Below are 23,086 nucleotides of genomic sequence, written 5' to 3'. Positions count from 1 at the left end.
TTTGTAGTTTTTGTAAACAATTTAGCTTGGATTTATTAGAAAATTAAGCACTGGTACACTTTCTGCAGTCAGTCCTACTCATGGAGGCCACATTCGTTAACTTGGCATTTATCAGATGTCTGTGTATACTGTTTAGTAACTTCATTTAAATTTGTAAAAAGGTGAAAACACTAAGTTGAGCCTTTGTGATGAGATGCACAGATTCACCAGAGTCGGTGGCACGGAGACCGGTGCGGCTTAGCTGCTTGTGACAGAGCAGTGGCGTGGGGAAGGCCGTGTGGCAGTGGGGGGACCCCTGCGCATCCTGCCCCCAACACGCTCCCCCAACACACACACACACACACACACACACACACACCACCCTCATCGCCCTGAGCCGCCGGTGCTCCTGCCTGGCCTTGGCTCCCTCATCTGCAAGTGGGTCCACCTGGTCAGGTTGTTGCCAGAGGGGGTACCCCCGCCGCCCAAGTGTCTGCACAGCCCTCACGCCGGCAGGGTCCTCAGGCCGAACTGCAGGCTCCAGCCATTCCAGGTCCGTGTCGGGGCGCGGAGAAGCCCGCCAGCCTCGCCTTACTGAGATCACACACTTACGGCCGGAGGTGTCGCCATGTAGGTTGAATGTCAGGATTTCTGGTCCAAACATGAGACTCAAATTCCAGATCTTGAAAAGCCCGAGTTCCTGCGGAGCATCACACCGCTTTCCGCTGGCTTCCGCTGTGGGGCATCCACAGCCTGGAAATGCGGGGCTGGGGCAGCGTGTCATGCTCGGCAAGTGGCCTGGGAGAAGTTTGGGGGCTGCTGAGTGTTCCTGTAGGCACGCACCGGCCTGTGTGCTGCGTGTGCACGCGTGCCCTCACGCGAGCAGAGTGCGGGAGCTGTGCGTGGGGCCGTGGTGTGGTCTGCACGCTGCACTCGGGGCCAGCCCGCTGCCGATGCGGCCTCCCCGCCGGTCACTCCCCAGGCCTGGGCCAGGCTGCCGTCTGCGGCTCTTATGGACTCGGCGGCCACAGGACCGCAGTCTGCACGGCTCCGGGAAAGGGGAGACCTGCCTTCCCGGAGCGCTGAGATTCGGTGTCACTTAGATTCCCTGCAGGCAGTGGGTTTCATGTCTTTGATGGTAGCCTGCACCCCCACCGCCGAGCAACGCCCACTGTGCCCGCACCCTGCTCAGTCCTGAGGGCAGGCGTGAGCGGAGCGGCGGGGCCTGGGGGAGGTGCCCGCCAGTGAAGGGGTGCCGTCTGGGAAGTGTGTTTTCAGATGGAGGTGACAGGCGGACCAGGCAGAGGATCCCCTCTTCACGGGCCATGTGCAGCTCGAAGGAGGGGCTCCCCAGGAGGTGGCGCTGCAGACCTTCAGGGTGAGTAGCGTTCAGTACCGCGCAGAGGCCGGGCCGCCTACCTGCTCACACACCGGTCCCCGTGCCTCCGCTTCCTCCTTCCTCTGCACCACGGAGACCGAAGGTGATAGAGCCCCCCCCCCCCCCCCCCCCGCCCCAATTTATACAATGAAATGCACAGATTCTTGATGCTTCGGTAAGTTCCAACATGTGCGTGTACCTGTGTGACTGTTGCCCAGCCAAGGTGTGGAGAACAGTTTCGTCTCCTCATCAGCTGCCCCGTCGGGGCCGCCCCACAGCACACCCTGTGCGGGGCTGGTGGCCCTGGGGAGGAATGAGGAACAGGGTGGAGCCGGCACATTCTTCTCCGAGGTGGAGAGGGTGGTGGCGGTGGGGATGGCTGGGTGCTGATACACCGCATTCCTTTGCTTGGACTTCCCTGGGAGCGGAGCGTGTCCTGGAGGTCCTGGCTCCGTCGAGGCCTGACTCGGGGCCCTTACAGGGAACAGCGAGTCTTGGCCATCTGCAGGTGCCGTTCCGACCGCAGTCACGTGCTTTCCGTCAGTCTCCTCGCAGGCCAGCGCCTCTGAGTGTGTGTGTGTAGACCCAGCTCCCATGGGGTTTATTCAAGCAACGGGGTGATTATTCCACATTCTTCCCTTTAGCTTAGCAGACACCTCCTTAGGGTCTACTATTTGCCAGACTCTGTTAAGCTCTGGGGTTCAACAGTGGAGTCAGGAGCTCTCCTTATGCTCAAGTAGCCTCCACGGCGAGACAGCTACGGCGTGGCGCGGCGCGGCGCGGTCAGACGGGAGGGAGGAAGCCCGGTGGCTGCTCATCAAGACGGGCGCCGGCAGAGGCCTCCGGGAGGAGCAGCGAAGGGCTGAGTGTCACCCTCGGGAGCGCTTTGCGTGCTCGGACCTCTCCCTCAGCTTGTTGGATCCTCTTGTTACTTCCCCCATTTTGCAGATGGGGAAACTGAGGGCCAGAGAAGGTAAATCATGTGCCCACGAGCACACTGCTGTTACGTGGCCTGAGCAAGAAATAAGCCTCCTTAAGCCACTGACATTTTGTGGGTTGTTACTGCAGCATGAACTAGCCTATCCTGACTCTGAGCATGGGTGTGGGGGGATGGGGGAACCACCCAGGAGGGGAAGCATTCAGAGTGGAGGAGGGGCCCTGTGGCCGGGAGGTGGGAAGGAGGAGGGCGGGTGAGTGGGGAAAGACTGAGGAAGACAGGAACCCATGGGCGCTTTCTTTCGGACTTCGGGGTGGGTGGGGGCTGTTGTACTTGATTATTGTTACCTATTGGGAAAGTTAGCCTTTTATTGTTGCCTTAACGTTTCAAGGACTGCCTTACTACTTAGCGTATTTGTATTGGCGGCTGTGAGCAGAGATTAAAACCATTTCAAATACAACGAGGCTGCAGACTGCTTTTCACTCCTCGCGCTCTCCTCGGCCCTAGCGCAGTGCCTGGCCCTGGGCGAGTGTTCTGGACATCGTTAGGAAGGACAAATGAGGGTTCCGAACCAGAATTCCTTTCTCACAGTTCCACTAAGTTCCTGTGTAATGCCGCAGCTGCTGCTTTTTCATTTCCCTGTAACCTTTATAGGAAGCGTAGGCACAAAAATGATCATTGCTAAGATGATAATGCAATATAATAGCTAAAAACGCCTTTAAAAGGTGAAAGTTAATGTAGTGAAGCATTGGAATACATGGGTGCTAGGAAATATTCCCCTTTTGTGAACCTTCTGAATCCAGGGCATAGAATATTTTATATAATTCGTTGCTCTATTTTTTTTTATCATACACCTCTTCCTGCTTTTGCCCAGTCATTATTAGCAATTACATAAAAATCTGTTTTAAGCTACACCCCAGGGAGTAGCAAGAGTTGGTTACTTGTCTAAGTGGTCTTTAATTAAAGTTGGAAAAAATGTAGGCCCTGATGATGGAAATATTTTTAAATGTTGTCTAAAACAGAAGGCTGATTAAGTGTAGTCAGGTTGAAACTGTACTTAAATGGATTAAAGTCTAATCTGGCTTTTTGCAAAACCACATCTGTCTGGGATGATGTAGGTGTGGTCCCCGTTTTAAGCAGGTGGAGGACCAGGTAAGCCTTTAAGAGTCTTCTGACTCCCAGGTTTTTCTCATTTTAAAACAATGTCCTGTTTAAACATACGTTCTTCCTTCAGTGTATGGTTTAAGTGAGCTGAACAACAAAACGTATTCATAAAGGGTAGTATTATGCTCATACCAACTGCCAAAGTGCCGGCTCGACGCTGGGGTAAACAGTAGGTAATTGCCCCCGTCCGCGCTGGCTTGCGCGGTGCACCCCCGGAGCTGGTTCTGGGTTAGCTTCCCTTTGCCTGTCCCCCGGCTGGCCTGTGTCCGCCGAGGGCAGGTCCTTAGCCGCCTTCCCTGTGTGTGCATGGCCCTCGGCGCCTGAGTGCTGCCCCTGCTGGAGCGAGAGGCGGCGGCTGCTGTCCTTTGTCTCCGTGACAGTGACGGCTGGGGAGATCGTATCCGGCAGGAGCACAGACGTGTAAGCACAGACTCCTTTCACTGTGTCCTCTGCATGTTCTGTGCTTCGTGCTGCTCATTACACCTGCGCGCGCGCACACTTCGAATGTGTCTTCACACCCCACTGGTTCCCTAGGAAGAGTGTTCGCACTCTGCTTGGCGCGGCCGTAACCAGAGCGGCCCCCAGGTGGCCGGTGGCCCGCCAGGGCTCTTCCTGCTGGTGCTTGGGGGCAGACGGCGGCTCGTTAGGCGCCGGTGAGCTGCGAGGAGCGGCCCTCTTCCTTAGCCATTAGCCTGTGGTGAAGCGGCTTCACTAGCAGCGTTCCACCGGAGGTCCCCGAGCCGACTGGAGAGGGTAGGCGAAGGCCTCCCTACTGCCGTGAGAGCATGGAGCCTCAGGGGGAGCTGGGGGCCCCCGGGCCTTGGCCACGCCAGCAGGACGCAGAGCTGCCCGGGTCTGCAGGGCCGCAGCCTCCCCGCGCCCTCTGCCTGCTCTTCTCCTGGCCTCCTCTCTCAGACCTTCTCTTGCTTATGGCACCGAGTGGCCGCCTCCCCATCTTCGCCCGGCCTCCCCCCGCCTCTTCGCCCGGCCTCCCCTCGCCTCTTCGCCCGGCCTCCCCCCGCCTCTTCGCCCGGCCTCCCCTCGCCTCTTCGCCCCGCCTCCCCTGGCCTCTGCCTGGCCTCCTCTCGCCTCTTCGCCCGGCCTCCCCTGGCCTCTGCCTGGCCTCCCCTCGCCTCTTCGCCCGGCCTCCCCTGGCCTCTGCCTGGCCTCCCCTCGCCTCTTCGCCCGGCCTCCCCTCGCCTCTTCGCCCCGCCTCCCCTGGCCTCTGCCTGGCCTCCCCTCGCCTCTTCGCCCGGCCTCCCCTGGCCTCTGCCTGGCCTCCCCTCGCCTCTTCGCCCGCCCCGGGCAGATGGCGTCCCTCCGCATCTCGCCCCAGCCCCTCCGTGAGGAGGACTGCGCCGCTTCACTTGGGCGCCTTGCCATCCCTTCCAGCAGCTTCCCCGCTGACTTGGAGCGCCCCACTCTGCGCAGAGGTCTCCCCAGCCCTGCAGCCATTCCCCTCCCGCTCCCCAGCCCAGGGCCTGATGCTCTGCTGAACCAGGGGGTGCCGCGCCGGCTCAGCCAAGGGTGACCCTGAGTGGGGGCGGCTGAAAGGCTTAGAACAGACAGACAAGAGGATGAGAGCTGGGTCTCGGGGGGGACGCTGCTTCCTGAGAGACAGCGCCGATGCCCACGAGCCGCGTCTTTGTTTTATAGCCGATGCCACGAGGCACAGGGAGGGCGGGTCAAGATGTTCACAGCATTCTCGTGGGTTTCGATCCCACTCAGCTACACGCACCTGGTCCAGCTTTGTTTACTTGCAGCCGCTATCACTCAGACACGGGGGCCACGTGTTCGGACCACAGGTTCACGCTCACAACCACAGCTGTTGGCTGTCACTGTGCTGGGAGGCTCTGCCCTCCAGGCTGGGACTTGCATGTGCCCTCTGATCAGTCCGAGGCTTGAACCTGTCCAAACGCTGTGGCCGCGCCCCACACCAGGGCCTCGCCACTGGTCAGTGCGAAGTTAGGGTTTGGTGGAGGGTTTCCCAGCCAGACTCCGGCCGAGTGTGCAGCCGCTGCCCTCCCGCCGCCTCCACCGCGGGCCCGGAACTCGCCAAGGCACCTATTTGCATCTGGCTGGCCCAGGTCTGTCTGGCCTTGTCTCTTCCGACACCAAACTGGACTCGCTGTTTATTAGCCTTTGTCTGCACCGGTGGCCGTTTTGTTGCCTTTCCCCCGTCAGCCTTTGTGGGTAGATTGAAGCTAAGATAGGGCTTTCTCTTTTTGGTATCAAACCCTGGCATGCTTTGGTGAAGAGGAGCTAAACAAGCTTTTAAACAAGCAAAGACTTTATTCAGAGCCGTTAAAATGAGACTCTCTGGATGGGACAAATAACAAATCCCGGGACCATAGATATATTTAGTAGCTGTGCACTCACCGAAGGGCACACACTTCCGCTGCTCACAGTCCTGCTCTCCGTGTCACGTGGCTGGAATGTCCGCCTGCGCAGGGCGAGCAGCCACCGAGGTGCTGCCCAGTTTAAACTGGGCCGTGTTTGATGGTGCCCAGCCTGGACCTTCGCATGGCGGTTCATTGGCCGGTTCATTCTAACAAACTGCTTTTTACGCGATGCATTTTCTTAATGAAAAAAAAAAAATCCCAGTGAGGAATTAATGTGAAGAGCCATGCTGACAGGACAGCAACATAAACGGAAGTCCGTTCCCCTAGACCTGTGGTCGGCAAACTGCGGCTCTTTGGCCCCTGGAGTGTGGCTCTTCCACAGAATACCACGGCCTGGGCGAGTCTGTTTTGAAGAAGTGGCGTTAGAAGAAGTTTAAGGTTAAAAAATTTGTCTCTCAAAAGAAATTTCAATCGTGGTACTGTTGATATTTGGCTCTGTTGACTAATGAGTTTGCCGACCACTGCCCTAGAAACACGTACATATGTGTTTACACGCTTTTGTGTCAGCACTTCACAGGGAGGATAAAGAAAATGAGCAGTTAGGTTTATGCTGTTAGCAGCAGCTGTTCAGCCTAAAGGCGGCACCACGAGTGCAGAGAGAAGGAGACCTCGGTGTGAAGTCGGAGGAAACGGCAGCGGGAATGCCCGGGCAGTCATTTTCCCCCAGAGAGGACGTATTTCCCAGTTTTGTTCACGGAAAAGACTAAAAACGAGTGTTTGTAGCATCACAGTTGTGTTTTCAATACCATTTCTCTACAAAGAACCCGGCTGCCCTGGCCGGTGTGGCTCGGTGGATAGAGCATCAGCCTGGGGGGCGTGTGCGGCAGGCAACCAGTGGATGTGTCTCTCACATCACTTTCTCCCTCTGCCTCTCCCCCTCCCTTCCGCTCTTTCTAAAACTCAGTGGGGAAATATCCTTGGGTGAGGATTAAAAAATAAAGAGAAAGAAAAAGAACTCGGCTCAGCAGAGAGGGCTGGCTCTCGGCGGGGCAGGAGGTCGGGGAGATGTGCTGGACGTGCGGGTGTGCGAGAGCGTGGGGGGCTGGGGGCTGCGCTGCGCAACAGGGCGCCCCGCCGGCCTGCAGGGCGGTCCGCCGGGGGACGACTAGATGGTTTGAAGAAGGAAAAGCAGGGCCTGCCGGGGACGAAAACACATCAGATCCACCAAAACCCTGCCTCACACCGACGCCGAGATGGACGGTTCACTGTCGCCACTGTGAGGACTGCAGATGAGGGAAGAACCCAGCATTTACCTCCTTTCGAGTTGGAGCCGTACGTGAGGGCAGTGAGGGCTGGGGAGGGACGCCTTACGGGAGAGTGCGGCTAGTTCGTGCAGAACGAGGAGTATCAGAAATTGGTTGCATTTTTAAAGTACAGAGTGGGGCAAAAGTAGGCTTACAGTTGTTCGTATGGAAAATAAAATAAATGACACAAGAATAAACAGACAAATGTGGGATCTTTCAAGTTTCTTGGAGAGACTGCCTTCCTCGGCTCTTTGTTTTCCCAATCCTTTTCCACATAATTCCTCCGTAATCTGTTGAGTTGAATTTCTTGAGCCAAGTAATGTTTATTAGTCCAGAGAATGGACGCCATTGAACTAGAATGATTGTGCGCGCGCATGTGTGTGGTAATCTTAAATAATCCAAAAACCTACTTTTATATTTTGAGAAATTATTGATTTGGATTTTTAAGTTTTACTGTTACTGTTAAATTTTACTGTTACTCCTAAGTGACACCTTACTGAGCTCAGCCTGCTTTAGTTAAAAGGGGCTGTTTCTCATGCTTCGTTACATATGGAACAGCCTGTGATGATCAAGGTTATCTCACCCAGGTAGCATCCCCTGCACTTCCGTTTTGGTTATGGAGAGGTTACCATAGGTGGGTGCTTAAACTTTTGTGAACTCAGAATTCTTTTATGATGAGGGACCATTTCATGTTTAATATTCTTGGTACAGAGTATGTGTTCAAATATTTTACCAGGTATGTGTTTTTTACAGGTTCATATAATATATAAAATGCATTTCTGTTCCAAGAAAAATAGAAGTGGTAAACAGTTGGGAGCGAGCTTGCATATTTTCCTTTCTCATCCTGTCTGATGATTAATGCGGCCAGCGGTGTTCAGCCTCACGGTTAACCAGGTTAGTGTTTAGCTGTGGTCGGGCTGCTTCCTGCGAGAGCGCAGCGGCCAATCCCAGGCTGCCGTCGCCCAGGCGGAGTCTCCGCATTGTTTCCAGATCACGGTGCTTAATGGAAGGTCAGCTTTCCTGGTGAAGACAGATTTTGGATTAACCACGCTGTGCTCTTGCGCACGCCCCTTCACACCTGCCTGTCCGCCTCAGCTCCGGCAGCCGGCCCCGGCCACGGCTCTCATTCCCATGCCAGAGGGGGAGGCTCGGCTTCGCAGCATCAAGTGCAAAAGCAGCTTCTGAGTGAGGCAGGTCTGCCCGTCTCCGCAGGGAGACCAGGAGGCTTCGTGGACAGAGCGTGTGTGACCGTGGATGGAGCCCTAATAGCTGAGTCTCTGCTTCTCCTTCATCTACTTTGCTCGACTGTTAGGAGGATTTAGTGCGGGGCTGGCAGACTACAAACTGGGGGCCTGTTTTTGAAAGTAAAATTGTATTGAGACAGTCCTGGCCACCCCTTTAGTCTTGTCAATAGCTGCTCACATGCTGCCCAGCACAGTTGGGTAGTTGTGACAGAGACAACCCAATGGCTTACAAAGCCTAAAGTATTCATTCTGTGTCCCTTTGTAGAAAATGTTGGCTGGCCCTTGATATAATGCATTAAAAAAACAGTGGCTGAGTCTTAGCTCTGCCACTCAGTGACTGTGACCTTGACCATGATTTGTAACCTCTTTGTGCCTTAATTTCTGCTCCACAAACGTCATTTTTCCATCAAGTCGGTGAGTATCACGTGCTTGCCGTGGGTCAGGCACTGTTCTAGGCTCAGGAAGGGCAACAGTGCACGGAATGGACCCAGTGCCCGCCCCCGGGGCTCGATCCGGTGCCGCCTGTGCAGAGAGGGCAGGCAGTGCCGCTCCGAGGAGGCGTGGAGGACCCCGGGCACAGTGATCCTGAGTGGACTGTGCTCGGTGGGTGGACAGAGTGGAGCCTCAGTTCCGGGTTGGAACCCCTGTTCGCTGTCCGCGAGGTTTTGGTGACAGAAGGAGTAGCCGGAGAACGAAGGACGTGCGGTGCCTTAGCCCCGAGAGAAGCTGGGTGTGGTCTCCGGGAAGGAAATGGTGTCTCTGAGGGCCGGGTCCGAGCAAGGGGAAGGTCTCAAGTTGTTCTTGGTGCAGAGGTCTGTTCAGATGGAGGAGGACGGAACAGAAAAAGTAAACATTTGATACCTCCCATCTCTTAATACTCATTTACCGAACATTAGCCCGTGGACTTAGCTCCTGGAGTTTCCCCGTATTTTAAAATCCCCGTTAGACAGGAGATCCCTTGGACTCGGGCGCTCTGACTGCGTGCAGGAGCCGGGAGGAAAGGGCTCAGGAGTGGAGGGAACGGCGGTGGCTGTATGTGAAGACTGAAGGCTGACGTGTGAAGGGGGGATGGGTGTGCCTGTTATATGCGGTGACTGTTGGTAACTAAGTTGGTGTTGGCACACAGGTCCTCGCACCGGCGTGGTGTCCAGCGTGGCGCTCGGGCGTGTGGTGGAGGGAAGAGTTAAAACCTGAGGGCAGTGGCCACAGTGTCAGGACCTGCAGCCCCCGATGGTCTGACGTGGGCGGGAGAATTGTTATAGTTTCCTCATTTGTAAAGGAAGGAGATGGGACCAATTTCTCCAGCTCCTTGTCCGCTCTGGTGATGTGACTTGTGACTTTTCTCTGGGACCAGGTGCCCCAGAGTAGAAAGCCTTGAATTGTTTTTCTCTTCTGCTAGAAATAGCCACCTCCTCCTCCCCGGAGGACGGACTCCTGTGAGTCCATGTTCTAAGCACAGAGCACAGCGCACGGGAGAGCAGGCCCGGCCCTCCCAGGAGTCCGCAGCTTCCTCCTCCCCCGCTCAGCACGGCCGCCTCTGTGACCTGCCTGCCGGCAGAGTACGGTTTGATCGGCCACAGGCGCTCCCCGGTCTGCAGCCTGGGGTCCAGAGTCACGGCCAGCAGACTGAAGATGGCGGGAAGGAAGAGGGCTGAGGTTGGTTTGTTGGTTGGTTTAAGGTGGAAAAGAGGGAAACCTCCATAGCTGGGGAAGGCTGGACTTACTCTGCGCACGCGCGCCCCCCACCACCGGCAGTGACGCGGCACCGTGGTCTCCCTGTGGTTTGGGCGGCGCCCTTGTCCGCTAACGCCTGCCCTTGGCAGCGGCTGGAGGAAACATCTACCCTAGAAGCGTCCATGGAGGAAAGTGACCCCTTCAAGATCGCCTCATGTAACCGCAGTGGGAAAACCAAGCCTTGGAACTGTAGCTTGTGATCTGGTAGAGATTACATAAAACTTATATACTTTTGAAAATAAAAATCACTTGTATTTTATATGAAAACATGCCATTTTTCTGCAACTTTCATTTTTAAAATATTTAGTTATTAACAATATGTTTTTGAAAAATCACTGATAAAGAAGTGGAAAAATAAAATATACCTCAGTGGTTTGACCAGTCAGGAGTCTTCCCTGTCTCTAACATTACTAGGGTGAATATTGTCTGTCTGTAATGGCTATAGTGCTCCCAGGTAATGACATTCCAGCGAGAGAGGCTTCTGTAGATCAAGGGCAGACCCCTGTTTGAAGCTGTGGATTGTGAGCCTGAGCGGAGGCGTGTTTGGAAGACAGCAGGGCTCCTGTGAGGCCAGGCCTCCCGCCTGTTGGAGAGCGTGGCCGGGGGGGAGCGCCTCTGTATGTGGAGGGCAGGAGCTCTGGGCAGTGATCTAGGTCCAAACCCTGGCCCTGCTCTGGGCCGGAGTGAGCCCCCTGCCCCTGGACAAACAGGGCAGCAGCAAGTCCTGCCTCAGAGCTCCTCGGGGGGTTAAGTCAGGTGGTTCACGGGGTGTGAGCAGCGGGGGAAGCAGTAGTAAACATTAACTGTCGTTACTTTGTTTGCACAAGTGCATCTGGTCTTCCTTCTGAAATCTAACCTGCGTCGCTGGCTTCCTCCTCTCTCCTGAGGGAAGTCCGGTGGCGTCTTGGAAACAGCACATTGAGAATGGCCCTTCGGACTCCGGATCGAGATGGCATAGATGCGCCTCTGGACGCCGCTGCCGAGTGCACGCAGCCACAGCCCTGACCTCGGCTGTATAGCAGACAGCGAGACCGAGAGGAGGCCAGGCAGAGGCAGCCCGCCTCGGGGCCTCGGACTGAGCAGCAGCCTGAGGGCAGGTTCCTCTCGGCTGATGTTCCAGAAGCTATTGGCCCAGAACACCCGTGAGGGTGGAAGGAAGGAGCATCAGAAGCTGGTCAAGAACTGAGAAAGAGGCAGCTTGGCAGGACAGACTTGTAGACAGTCCCCACCCCCTTTTAGACAAACACCCTGGGAGACGTGGCCTCACTTGCATCGGCAAAGGGAGCGTAGACTAACCCTCACCCCGATACAGGGAGGCGCCCCTCACCCCGCTGGGTGGGGAGCCAGGACTTGCATCCACTCCTTCGTAACCAGGCGCCCTCCCTCCCCTGCACAGCTGTGAGGGCGGCGCGTGGGAATCCGGAACGCCGCCTGTGCGAGGAAGGGGGGTGAGACTACTTCTCCCAGCGGTGAGGGGCTCCTCGGCCGGCCGCACACCTCGGGGTCAGAGGCGGCTGGGGGAGGGCCCGGACCTTCACCCCGTGTGGCAGGAACAGGGTGCTGCTTCCCACCCTGGCCAAGGCAGGAGGTGCACGAGGTCCAGCCTCCTGCCATCACACCCAGAATGCTGGGGTGCAGTTAGAGATCAGGTGTTAGACCAGGAACCCAGGAGGGCTCAACTCGAATGACGAAGACAGGCAGCATGCCGCACCGGAGGGCACAGATGCGGGACGTCCGGCAGGGTTTAGCCGCACTCAGAAGTGTTTCAGGAAGCAGTTATGAAACTTGGAACCAATAGGAAATCTCAGCAGAGAAACAGAAGATGGAAAGGAAAGCCAAATGGACATTTTAGGGCTGAACAACGTGGTAACCCGAGTTAACATTTAAAACCTGTCCGCAGGCTCTGCAGCCCGGAGAGGAGAGGACAGGAAGGAGGCGGTGAGCGCGGGCAGAGGGACAAGTACCCAGCCTCAACGACAGAAAGCGGGCAGATGGGGTGTGGAGAGCGGCTACAGCGTTTGGCAGGTTCAAGCCTCGGGCTAAGGAGAGGGCACGATCCTCTCGTGGCAAAGCCACGTGCAAGTCCCAGCATAGTTACAGCCAAAGGCTGTAGTTGTCAGCTTGACCCTGTGGTCCCACAAGGCTGAGTGATGTGGGCTTGATAGAGTTCAGGTGCATGTAACTGAGTAGATTCGAAACCCGTGAGAACATTGTAAACATCTTGACCACGCCTTCCTTTGCCTCGTGGAATCTGGCTATAAAATAAAGACTCGGCTTGCAGGCCATGGCGCTGTCTCTCTAATCAGAGGGTAGCGTCCCACCCAGTCCAGCTTTTTTCTCTTGTCTGTCTTCGTTAATCCTTCACCACCACCCCCCCCCCCGCCAGGTTCACCCCTGGCCGTGCTGGCGGGCACACTGGGGAGATTGGCAGGGACACTAGGGCTCGGGTAGGCGGTCTGTCACCAGACTCCCGGAGGAGACAGGAAAGAGGATTCGGCCAGAAAATTTTTCAAAAAAACAGGGTCCCAAATTTGGCAAAAAATAGAACTACAGCTTTAGGAGGGTCCCGGCGGGGTCATGTTTCCTTGGTAAACGCGCACCTACCTCTCTGGCAACAATTGTGATCCTGTTAGCTCATTCTTCCCGGTAGGAAAGGGGTCTTGTTTTTAGCCTTCATTCGTCATGGCTAAGGCCGCTTGCCTTTTCTTCGTCCAGGCCACATCAACCAGCATTTTTAATAAAAGCATGAGAAGGTAATCGTTCGTTACATACCTTGTTTTCCTAAGCCAGCAATTACCTGGGTATAGACCAGAAATTAGTACTTATATTCACCAAAAGTCATGTACATGGATGTTCATGCAGCCTTATTCATACCCGCAAGCAGCTGGAGAGCGTATCACTAGAATGGCTGCGTGGCCGCGGCGTGTCCTGCAGGGGGGGGGGGCAGCGCTGAGAGTCGGTCCTGTGATGCGCAGCCGCGTCTGAAGGGACCCGGGCACAGGGGGTGCCGTGTGGCTCCCCTGGCCCCGATCGCAGCAGAGTCAGCGGCGACCTGAGCTGCTGGAGGTGAGGGTGCTGGTTACCGGGAGGGGTGCCGGCCGCTGGGGCCGCGGGAGCCCTGGGTGCGGGGGTCCTGCGTCTGAACTTCTCCGCGTTGCGCCTGCAGGTTGTGCACTTGGCTTGTAACTCGCTTCTGAATCCATGTGCGCTCTGGACCCGCCATCTCCGGGAGGCCTTCCTGTCGCCCTCAGGACACAACGGACGCAGCCGGGTCAGGCGTGCTCCTCTCGCTATTCCCGGGGCGTCACGTCCCCCTCCCCCCTCGGGCTCCTGGGCTCCTGACGCTTTTAGCTCTGCGGCCTCGCCTCTCCCCGCCCTCCCGCACCCTGGTTTTGTGGGAGCAGCGGATGTTGGACCCCGTCAGTCCCGGGAAGACTGCCCCGGGCAGCGCTGCAGCTCCTGTGAAGCAGTCAGTCCTGGGGGCCACCTGCCTCCCGGCTCCGCCGCGCCTCTGGCTGTCTCGCTGGCCTCTCGGCCCCCTTCAAGGCCGAGTACCCGCAGCGGCACCGAGGTTCCCGCTCATTTCCTGTTACTTCAGCCACTGCCTCTTTCCTGGGGACCGGAAGCGCCCTCCTGCCCTTGTGTGGTGCGCGCTTTTCGAGGCGCGAACTTGTCACCGGCCAGACCGGGCTCTCCCGCTCGCTCGGCGCTCTGCCGAGTTGCAGGACCCTTACCGGCCTCACCCTCGTCTGAGGACAGAACGCCCGTTCCCACCTTGCAAAGCTGTTCTGAGCACCCAACATGCGTGTAACATGTTGGCATAGAAGGTGGGTTTCCTTCCTCTTGTCCATGTCCCGTTCTCCAGCAGAGGCGGCGTTCTGACAACAGCGTGCGCTGCTGGCATGCGTCTCTGCAGACACGGTCCCCTCCTGGTGACCTGCGCCCGGACCGTGGGACAGGGGACGGGGGGCTGCTGTGTGGCGCAGCCGGCAGTCAGTTCCTGGATGGGCCGTTGGGACCCCCGCCCCCAGGTTCACCTGTGGCCTCAGAGCGGGGCCACGTGGAGGCCTGGCTCCCCTCGCCGGCCCCAGGTTTGAGATGCTCCTTCCCGGGCGTGTGAAGCCCCGCCGGGCGCACGCTGGGCAGGCCTGGCCAACTCAGCGGGCAGCGGCCGGCCCCGGCTGTGCAGCGGCGGCACCGGCTCCTCGGCACCCGGCGGCCGCTGAGACGCTGCCCCCGGGTTAAACCCGGCACTGCGCTCCGGACCGAGCTCTGCCTGCTCCGGCACCGGAGGGTGACACAGGTGACGCACGGGGGTGGGGACAGCACCCGAGCGGCGGGGCGGACGCGCGCTTTGTGGACTGGCCGGTGCGTTGTTCTGTCTGCAGAGCTCTGCGTGTGGGCACAGCCGTGCCGACAGCTTCCGGGCACCTTCTTTCCCCTGCGGACGGGGGTTCTGGGGTTCCTGCATCCTCGTCACGCCTCGTGGGACCCGGGGAGGCTTCAAGTCACCGCACGCGGTAAATGCACTCCGGATCCGTGTTTTCCCTCTTCTGCCTACAAACAGGCCTCTCATCCGGCTCCTCGAATCGCTGGTCAGCTTTGCACATTTTGCTTAAAGAAACTGCCTTAAAGGAACGACGGTGGTGGGCAAGGAGTCTGTGCTCTTACTTTTTCTTGTGGTTCAGCGAGTTTCACGTTTGTTACAAAGCATGCACCGGAAGTGCCGCCGCCGCCGGGGCAGGGGGAGCAGAGGGCGGGCCGATAGCAGCCATTCCATTGGGCGCTCGCCGGGGCCAGGTGTGTGCGGCGTGTCCTCTGGAGGCCCCACTGGGCCCGGCTTTCCGCCCCCGGTGGCTGAGGCCGAGCCGGCCCTGCTGGGGCTCCTGCCGCCCTGGCTGTGCAGCAGCTGGAGGCCGAGGGCGGGAGCCGGGGCGGGGCTGCGCCTGGGGTGTGGCCCCCCTAGAGGAGGACACGCTCGGCCGCCTCAGCCCCCTCCTGGCCGGCTCCTGGGGATGTTCCACGTTCCAGCCCGGGGAGCACGCCCGTGGGGCAGCCTCGGCCCGGCTGCCGGCCTGTGGGAGCAGGTGTGCGGCGTAGCGAGGGGGTTCCGCGGCGCCCACTCGCCCCCCGTGGGAGGCATCTCCCCCTCACGTGGGCACTCATCATCTTTTCAGTCTGGAGAGCAGAATAGACCAATCTTGTTTAAAACCATCTCGCTTCACTCATTATTTAAGCAGATCTTATCTGCTGGGGGAAGAATTCATGAGGAAATTGCACCGAATTCAGATGCAGACGCTCCAGGAAAATGGGTGGTTCGTCTTCCTGGAATATGCGGTTGCACTAAAAACATTTGTATTAATCGCACTGTCCCTGTCCTGGGGGGACCTCAGCAGGCTCGGCCCTGCTGTTCTGGAAAAGCCCCTGTGTTTTCCGCGCACAGTTCCGATCCGCGACTCCCGGATCTACTGGGGAAACGACACGCTTCTCGGTGCTTTCCCGCTCCGGCCGCCGCTCCGCGTGCGGGCTCTCCTGGAAGGCCTAAGGCCGGGGACTGCGGGGCCGGCTCTGGACAAGTGGGCTGTTCTTGGCTCTCAGGTCCCCGCAGTGACGCTGTGGGCCAAGCCGATGGGGGCACCAAGGTGCTGTGAGTCTGTCCGGGAAGCTGGGCGAGGCTTGTCCTACAGGTTGTGGGCTTTCCTGCCTGCACGTCTGTTCACCCGTCGGGCAGATGGTGGGTTCTTCCTTGTTCTGGTTTCGCGCTCTGAGGGCAGCTCGGCGCATGTGTTAGCTGCTCAGCAAGCTTTACGCCACGGCCTGATCCCCAAACCTCCGGCCTGATCCCCAAACCTCCGTCCTGATCCCCAAACCTCCGGCCTGATCCCAAAACCTCCGGCCTGATCCCAAAACCTTCGGCCTGATCCCAAAACCTCCGGCCTGATCCCCAAACCTCCGGCCTGATCCCCAAACCTCCGTCCTGATCCCCAAACCTCCGGCCTGATCCCCAAACCTCTGTCCTGATCCCCAAACCTCCGGCCTGATCCCAAAATCTCCGGCCTGATCCCAAAACCTCCGTCCTGATCCTCAAACCTCCGGCCTGATCCCAAAACCTTCGGCCTGATCCCAAACCTCCGGCCTGATCCCAAAACCTCCGTCCTGATCCCAAAACCTCCGGCCTGATCCCAAAACCTCCGGCCTGATCCCAAAACCTCCGCCGCGAACGCGGGCGGTGGGAAGTGCCCCGCTTCTAGAGAAAAGGCAGACGAGCCCCACACCCCATGGCTGCTTCTGGAGGAGGCGCTGGCGCAGGGGAAAGGGCAGGGGCAGTTCTGCGGGCGGAGAAAGTTGGAAGCGTCCTTCGGGGCAGCTTGGCACGTGTGGCGAATATGTTAACAGTTTGCATCTGGTAGTGCTTTTGGGAATTTCTCCAAAGTAAATCATCAGTGATGGAGTGAAAACATTTTGGTAAGGATATTCATTATATTGTTGGCTGAAATTTAGAAGTGATTCAAATGTCCTGAGAAGGTGAAGGTTAAATAAATTACAGTGGATTGGAATAGAATTGTATATACCATTTAAAAAACCCACTTTTTCAAAGAATTTTTATTATATGGAAAAATGAGATAGTGTACATTTGGCAATGATCCCATATTTTTAAAACATGTATAATATATTCGGTCTGAGGAAAAAGAGAAGGTGTGCATGGATAGAGCTGTCCCTACTTCAAGGGGTGGGGGGGGGGAGCGCGTTGGCCTCAAAAGAAAGGGGTCAGATCCTAGGGAGCCCCCCAGCCTGGGCTCGGTGAGGTTTCGGGACCGGGATCCTCTAGTGAAATGAACTCTAATTCTCATTGGCCCGAAGCTGACCTCCTTCTGTTCTACCCTGTGCCTGCCCCTGAGCCCTCGAACGCAGAGGGGCAGAGGGCTTGGGAGATGGTGGGTCCATGGTGTTTCGCTCCCTCTCCATCCCCAAGACCAGCACCCTTGACCCCGGCACGCAGGGAGCCTGCTTCCTGGGAGCACTGGCCGGCAGTCCTTCTGAGGTTGAACTTTCCATCCAGTCTGTTCTTCTTGTGGCCTGGGCTGGGACAGAAGGAGTCGGCTGAAATAAAAATATTTCTTATTCAGCTTAGTTGGGTGGGTTTGTATGTGTATCTTATGTTATTGCTGTCTATTTTTAGCAGAACAAGATAAGAAATTGGCATATTTCACAGCCCACAGTATAATTCGGTTTCAGTAATAAGCTTCTAAAAGAAGTTACCCTGAAAAATGATTCGAGGACAAATCCAATGATCACTGTAACTTTTTAATTTTTTAAAAGTCCTCACCTGAGGATATGATTTGTTACTGATTTTTAGAGAGAGAAACATCAGTGTGAGAGAAACATCCATCAGTTGCCTCCCATACGCGCCCTGACCAGGGATTGTGCCCACAACCTTCTGATTTCCGGGATGACGATCCAACCAACTGAGCCACGGGCCAGGGCGATCAGTGTAACTGTTAAAGAAAACCTTGTCACTGCATTTCCACTTACCGTGAGCTCCTTCCCGGTGAAAGGGAATAGCCATATCGCTCACAAATTAATCCAGTGGGAATGAGCGCTTACACTCGTCTGCGGTATCTAGTGTTGGATTATCCAAACTATTTTTTTTTTTAAGCACAAGTGAGTTTTGTTTTTCTTATAAAAGATGTACAACACAGGTTTTAATTTTCTTTCTGTTTTGGAGACACAAGAGTATGTCACAGCTCAGGGCGACAGGTGTTGGGAAAGATGTTTGCAGTACATTGTGATGGGGCGGCCTGCGCCCCGACAAAGCTTCCAGCAGCTCCTGGCCCGGAAGCTGAGCTGGAGGAGGCAGGCTGTGCCCGGACCACAAAGTGAGGGGGCGAGCGGGAACTCGGTGTGTGTTTTGTTGTTGTTGTTTTATTGTCTAAAGTTTTACATATGTCTCCTTTTCCCCATTTCCCCCCCACCCCCAGCCATTCCCATCCCGGGCAAGCCCCCACCTTCCCAGTGTCTGTGTCCATTGGCCATGCTAATATGCGTGCATACAAGTCCTTTGGTTGCTCTCTAACCCCCCCTCCCCTGCCATTTGTCTCTGGATCTATTCTTGTTCATCAAATTATGTTGATCATTATATCTCCATATGAGTAAGATCATGTGATATTTATCTTTCTCTGACTCGCTTATTTCACTTAGCATAATGCTCTCCAGTTCCATCCATGCTGTTGCAAATGGTAAGAGCTCCTTCTTTTTTATTAGCGGTGTAGTATTCCATTGTGTAGATGTACCACAGTTTTTTAATCCACTCATCTGCTGGTGGGCACTTAGGCTGTTTCCAGATCTTAGCTAATGTAAATTGTGCTGCTATGAACATAGGGGTGCATATATCCTTTCTGATTGGTGTTTCTGTTTTCTTGGGATATAGTTCTAGAAGTGGGATTTCTGGGTCAAATGGGAGTTCCATTCTCAACTTTTTGAGGAAACTCCATACTGTTCTCCACAGTGGCTGCACCAGTCTGCATTCCCACCAGCAGTGCATGAGGGTTCCTTTTTCTCCGCATCCTCGCCAGCACTTGTCATTTGTTGATTTGTTGATGATAGCCATTCTTACAGGTGTGAGATGGTATCTCATTGTTTTGATTTGCATCTCTCAGATGATGAGTGACTTTGAGCATGTTTTCATATGTCTCTTGGCTTTCTGAATGTCCTCTTTTGAAAAGTGTCTATTTAGGTCCTTTGCCCATTTTTTGATTGGATCGTTTATCTTCCTTTTGTTAAGTTGTATGAGTTCTCTGTAAATTTTGGAGATTAAACCCTTATTGGAAATATCATTGGCAAATATGGTCTCCCATGCAGTGGGCTTTCTGGTTGTTTTGTTGATGGTTTCTTTTGCTGTGCAGAAGTTTTTATTTTGATATAGTCCCATTTGTTTATTTTCTCCTTAGTCTCCATTGCCCTAGGAGCTGTGTTGGTAAAGATATTGCTACGACATATGTCTGCTATTTTGCTGCCTATGGAGTCTTGTAGGATTTTTATGGTTTTACATTTAAGTCCGTTAGCCATTTTGAGTTTGTTTTTGTGTATGGTGTAAGTTGGTGATGTAGTTTCATTTTTTTGCATGTATCTGACCAAATTTCCCAGCACCATTTATTGAAGAGACTGTCTTGACTCCATTGTATGCTCTTGCCTCCTTTGTCAATTATTAATTGAGCATAATGGCTTGGGTCAATTTCTGGGTTCTGTGTTCTGTTCCATTGGTCTATATGTCTGTTCTTGTGCCAGTACCAGGCAGTTTTGAGAACCGTGGCTTTGTAATATATCTTGATATCTGGTATTGTGATCCCTCCAACTTTGTTCTTCTTTCTCAGGATTGCTGTGGCTATTTGGGGTCTTTTTTTTATTCCAGATGAATTTTTGGAGAGATTATTCTAGATCTTTGAAATATGCCATTGGTATTTTAATGGGGAGTGCATTGAATCTGTGGATTGCTTTGGGTAGTATGGACATTTTAATGATGTTGATTCTACCAATCCATGAACATGGTATGTTCTTACATTTGTTTATGTCTTCCTCTATCTCTTTTTTCAATGTCCTGTAGTTTTCCAAGTACAGGTCTTTTACGTCCTTAGTTAAGTTTATTCCTAGGTATCTTAGTTTTTTTGGGTGCAGTGGTAAATGGGATTGTTTTTTTCATTTCTCTTTCTGTGAGTTCATTATTGGTGTATAAAAAGACCATAGATTTCTGGGTATTAATTTTGTACCCTGCTACATTGCCGAATTCATTTATTAGGTCTAGTAGTTTTTTGATGGGAGTCTTTGGGGTTTTCTATGTATAGTATCACGTCATCTGCGAATAAGGACAGTTTTACTTCTTTTCCTATTTGGATGCCTTTTATTTCTTCTTCTTGTCTGATTGCTATGGCTAGTACTTCCAGTACTATGTTGAACAGGAGTGGTGAAAATGGGCATCCCTGTCTTGTTCCTGTTCTTAGGGGGAATGAGTTTAGTTTTTGCCCATTGAGTATGATGGTGGCTGTAGGTTTGTCATATAGGGCTTTTATTATGTTGAGGTATGATCCCTCTATTCCCACCTTGCTGAGAGTTTTTATCAAGAAAGGGTGTTGGATTTTGTCAAATGCCTTTTCTGCATGAATCGATACGGCTATGTGATTTTTACCTCTCAATTTGTTTATGTGATGTATCACGTTTATTGATTTGCAGATATTGTGCCATCCTTGCATCCCCGGAATAAATCCCACTTGGTCATGGTGTATGATCTTTCTGATGTACTGCTGGATCCAATTTGCTAGAATTTTGTTAAGGATTTTAGCATCTCTGTTCAGCAAGGATATTGGTCTGTACTCTTTTTTTGTGGTGTCTTTATCTGGTTTTGGGATTAGGGTAATGCTGGCTTCATAGAAAGAGCTTGGGAGTGTGCCTTCCTCTTGAATTTTTTGGAATAGTCTGAGGAGGATAGGTTTTAGTTCTTCTTTGAATGCTTGGTAGAACTCCCCTGTAAAGCCATCCGGACCAGGGCTTTTGTTTGCTGGAAGATTTTTTATCACTGCATCAATTTCTTCAGTAGTTATTGGCCTGAAAGGTTTTTTGATGCTTCCTGATTGAATTTTGGGAGCTTGTATTTTTCTAAGTTTAGGTCCATTTTGTCTCAGTTGTCCATTTTGTTGGAATAGAGTTGTTCATAGTATTTTTTCATAGTCGTTTGTATTTCTGTGGGATCGGTTATTACTTAACCTCTTCCATTTCTGATTTTGTTTATTTGGGTCCTCTCTCTTTGCTTCCTGGTGAGCCTGGCTAGAGGTTCATCTATCTTGTTTATCCTTTCAAAGAACCAGCTCTTGGTTTTATTGATCTTTTTTATTGTTTCTTTGGTCTCTATGTCATTTATCTCCGCTCTGATCTTTATTATTTCCTTCCTTCTGCTTAAGCTGGGCTTTTCTTGTTGCTCTCTTTCTAACTCTGAGTTGTAGGATTAGATAATTTATTACCATTTTTTCTTGTTTTTGAGGTAGGCCTGTAGAACTATGAACTTCCCTCTCAAGACTGCTTTTGCTGTGTCCCATAGATTTTGGATTGTTGTGTTTTCATTGTCATTTGTTGCCATGATGCTTTTAATTTCTTCTTTGATCTCTTTGGTAACCCAATCATTGTTTAATAGCATGCTATTTAGCCTCCAGGTATTTGATTTTTTTATTGTTTTTATTGTAGTTGATTTCTAATTTTATGCCATTGTGATCTGAGAAGATGCTTGATATGATTTCTATCTTCTTGAATTTGAAAAGACTTTGTCCTTGTCCCAATATGTGGTCTATCTTTGAAAATGACCCATGCGCACTTGAGAAGAATGTATATTCTGTGGCTTTGGGGTGAAATGTTCTGAAGATGTCAATCCATCTGGTCTAGTGAGTCATTTAGGATTGATGTTTCTTTGCTGATTTTTTGTTTAGAGGATTTGTCCAGTGGTGTTAGTGGGGTATTAAAGTCCCCTACTATGTATTGCTGTCAATCTCTCCCTTGATATCCTCTAGAAGTTTTTTTATGTATTTGGGTACTCCAGTATTGGGTGCATATATGTTTACCAGTTATATCTTCTTGTTGAATTTCTCCCTTTAATATTATGAAGTGGCCTTCCTTATCTCTTATTATGGCCTTCACTTTGAGGTCTAATTTGTCAGATATAAGTATTGCTACCCCAGCTTTTTTTTCATTTCCATTTGCCTGAAAAACCTTTTTCCATCCCTTCACCCTCAGTCTGTGTGCGTCTTTTTTTCTGAGGTGGGTTTCCTGTAGACAGCAGATATATGGGTCATGTTTTCTTATCCACTCAGCTACCCTGTGTCTTTTGATTGGGGCATTTAATCCATTTCATTTAAAGTTGTTATTGATAGGTACTTGTTTGTCACCATTTTTATTCTTTACCCCTGTGTTCCTTCTTCGCTTCCTATTTCTTCTTATTACAGCAGACCCTTTAGCATTTCTTGCATTGCTGGTTTGGTGGTAATAAACTCCCTTAGTCCTTTTTTGTCTGTGAAGCTCCTGATTTCACCCTCAATTTTGATTGATAGCCTTGCTGGGTACAATATTCTTGGATTCAGACCCTTGCTTTGCATGACTTTGTATATTTCATTCCATTCCCTTCTTGCCTGATGTGTCTGTTGAGAAATCAGTCACTAGTCTGATGGGAGATCCCTTGTAGGTAACTTTCTGTCTCTCTGGCAGCCTTTGAGATTCTTACTTTGTTCTTGGTGTTTGCCAATTTAATTATAATGTGCCTTGGTGTTGGTCTTTTGGGGTTCATCTTGTTTGGGACTCTGTGAGCTTCTTGGACTTGTGTGAGTTTTTTCTTCCCGATATCAGGGAAGTTTTCTGTCATTATTTCTTCAAACAGGTTTTCTATTCCTTGCTCAGTTTCCTCTCCTTCTGGATCCCCTATTATGCAGATATTGATTCGTTTCATGTTGTCCCGAAGTTTTCTTAGGCTCTCCTCCTGTTTTTTGAGGTGTTTTTTTCTAGATGCTGCTCTGCTTGGGTATTTTTTCACACCTTGTCTTCTGCCTCACTGATGTGGTCCTTCGCTTCTTCTAGTCTACTGTTGATGCTTTCTATTGAGTTCTTCATTGCAGCGATGTCGTTTTTCATTTCTTCTTGGTTCTTCTTCATTTTCTCTTGGTTCTTACACATGTTGTTCAATTTGTCTTCCATCCTTTTCAGCAACCTTATGCTCTGAATTCTTTCTCTGACATATTGCTTGCCTTCATTTTGTTTACTTCCTTTTCTGGTGATTCCTCCTTTTCTTTCGTATGCAGGCTGTTTCTTTGTCTTCCCATGATCGCTCCTCTCAGAGTGTCTGGCTCTCTCTCCTGAGTTGACTTAAAGGCACAAAATACAACATGACAAGACACAACGCACAGGGCACCAAACACAAATGTATTCACGATACTAATAACCCCAAATAAAGGTGACCACCAGAGAATTAGGGAAGA

General features: G+C 52.8%; 1 protein-coding gene and 1 long non-coding RNA gene across 2 annotated transcripts in view; one reads left to right on the top strand and one right to left on the bottom strand.

The window, feature by feature from the left end:
• The window catches only part of ATXN10 (ataxin 10), a 125,303-nt gene that overhangs the window by 71,528 nt on the left and 30,689 nt on the right, over positions 1 to 23,086 (top strand). The window lies entirely within an intron of this gene.
• On the bottom strand, positions 1,874 to 7,978 carry LOC307101511. The gene is made up of 3 exons (XR_013813684.1): positions 4,703 to 7,978; positions 4,626 to 4,658; positions 1,874 to 4,560 (listed from the first exon to the last, which is right to left on the bottom strand). It is a non-coding gene; the product is annotated as an uncharacterized lncRNA (long non-coding RNA).

This window comes from Cnephaeus nilssonii, assembly GCF_951640355.1.
Source record: "Cnephaeus nilssonii genome assembly, chromosome: 6".
Classification (NCBI taxonomy): Eukaryota; Metazoa; Chordata; class Mammalia; order Chiroptera; family Vespertilionidae; genus Cnephaeus; species Cnephaeus nilssonii.
Note: the sequence above shows the minus strand (reverse complement) of the source record. Positions and strands in the feature narration are given on the sequence as shown.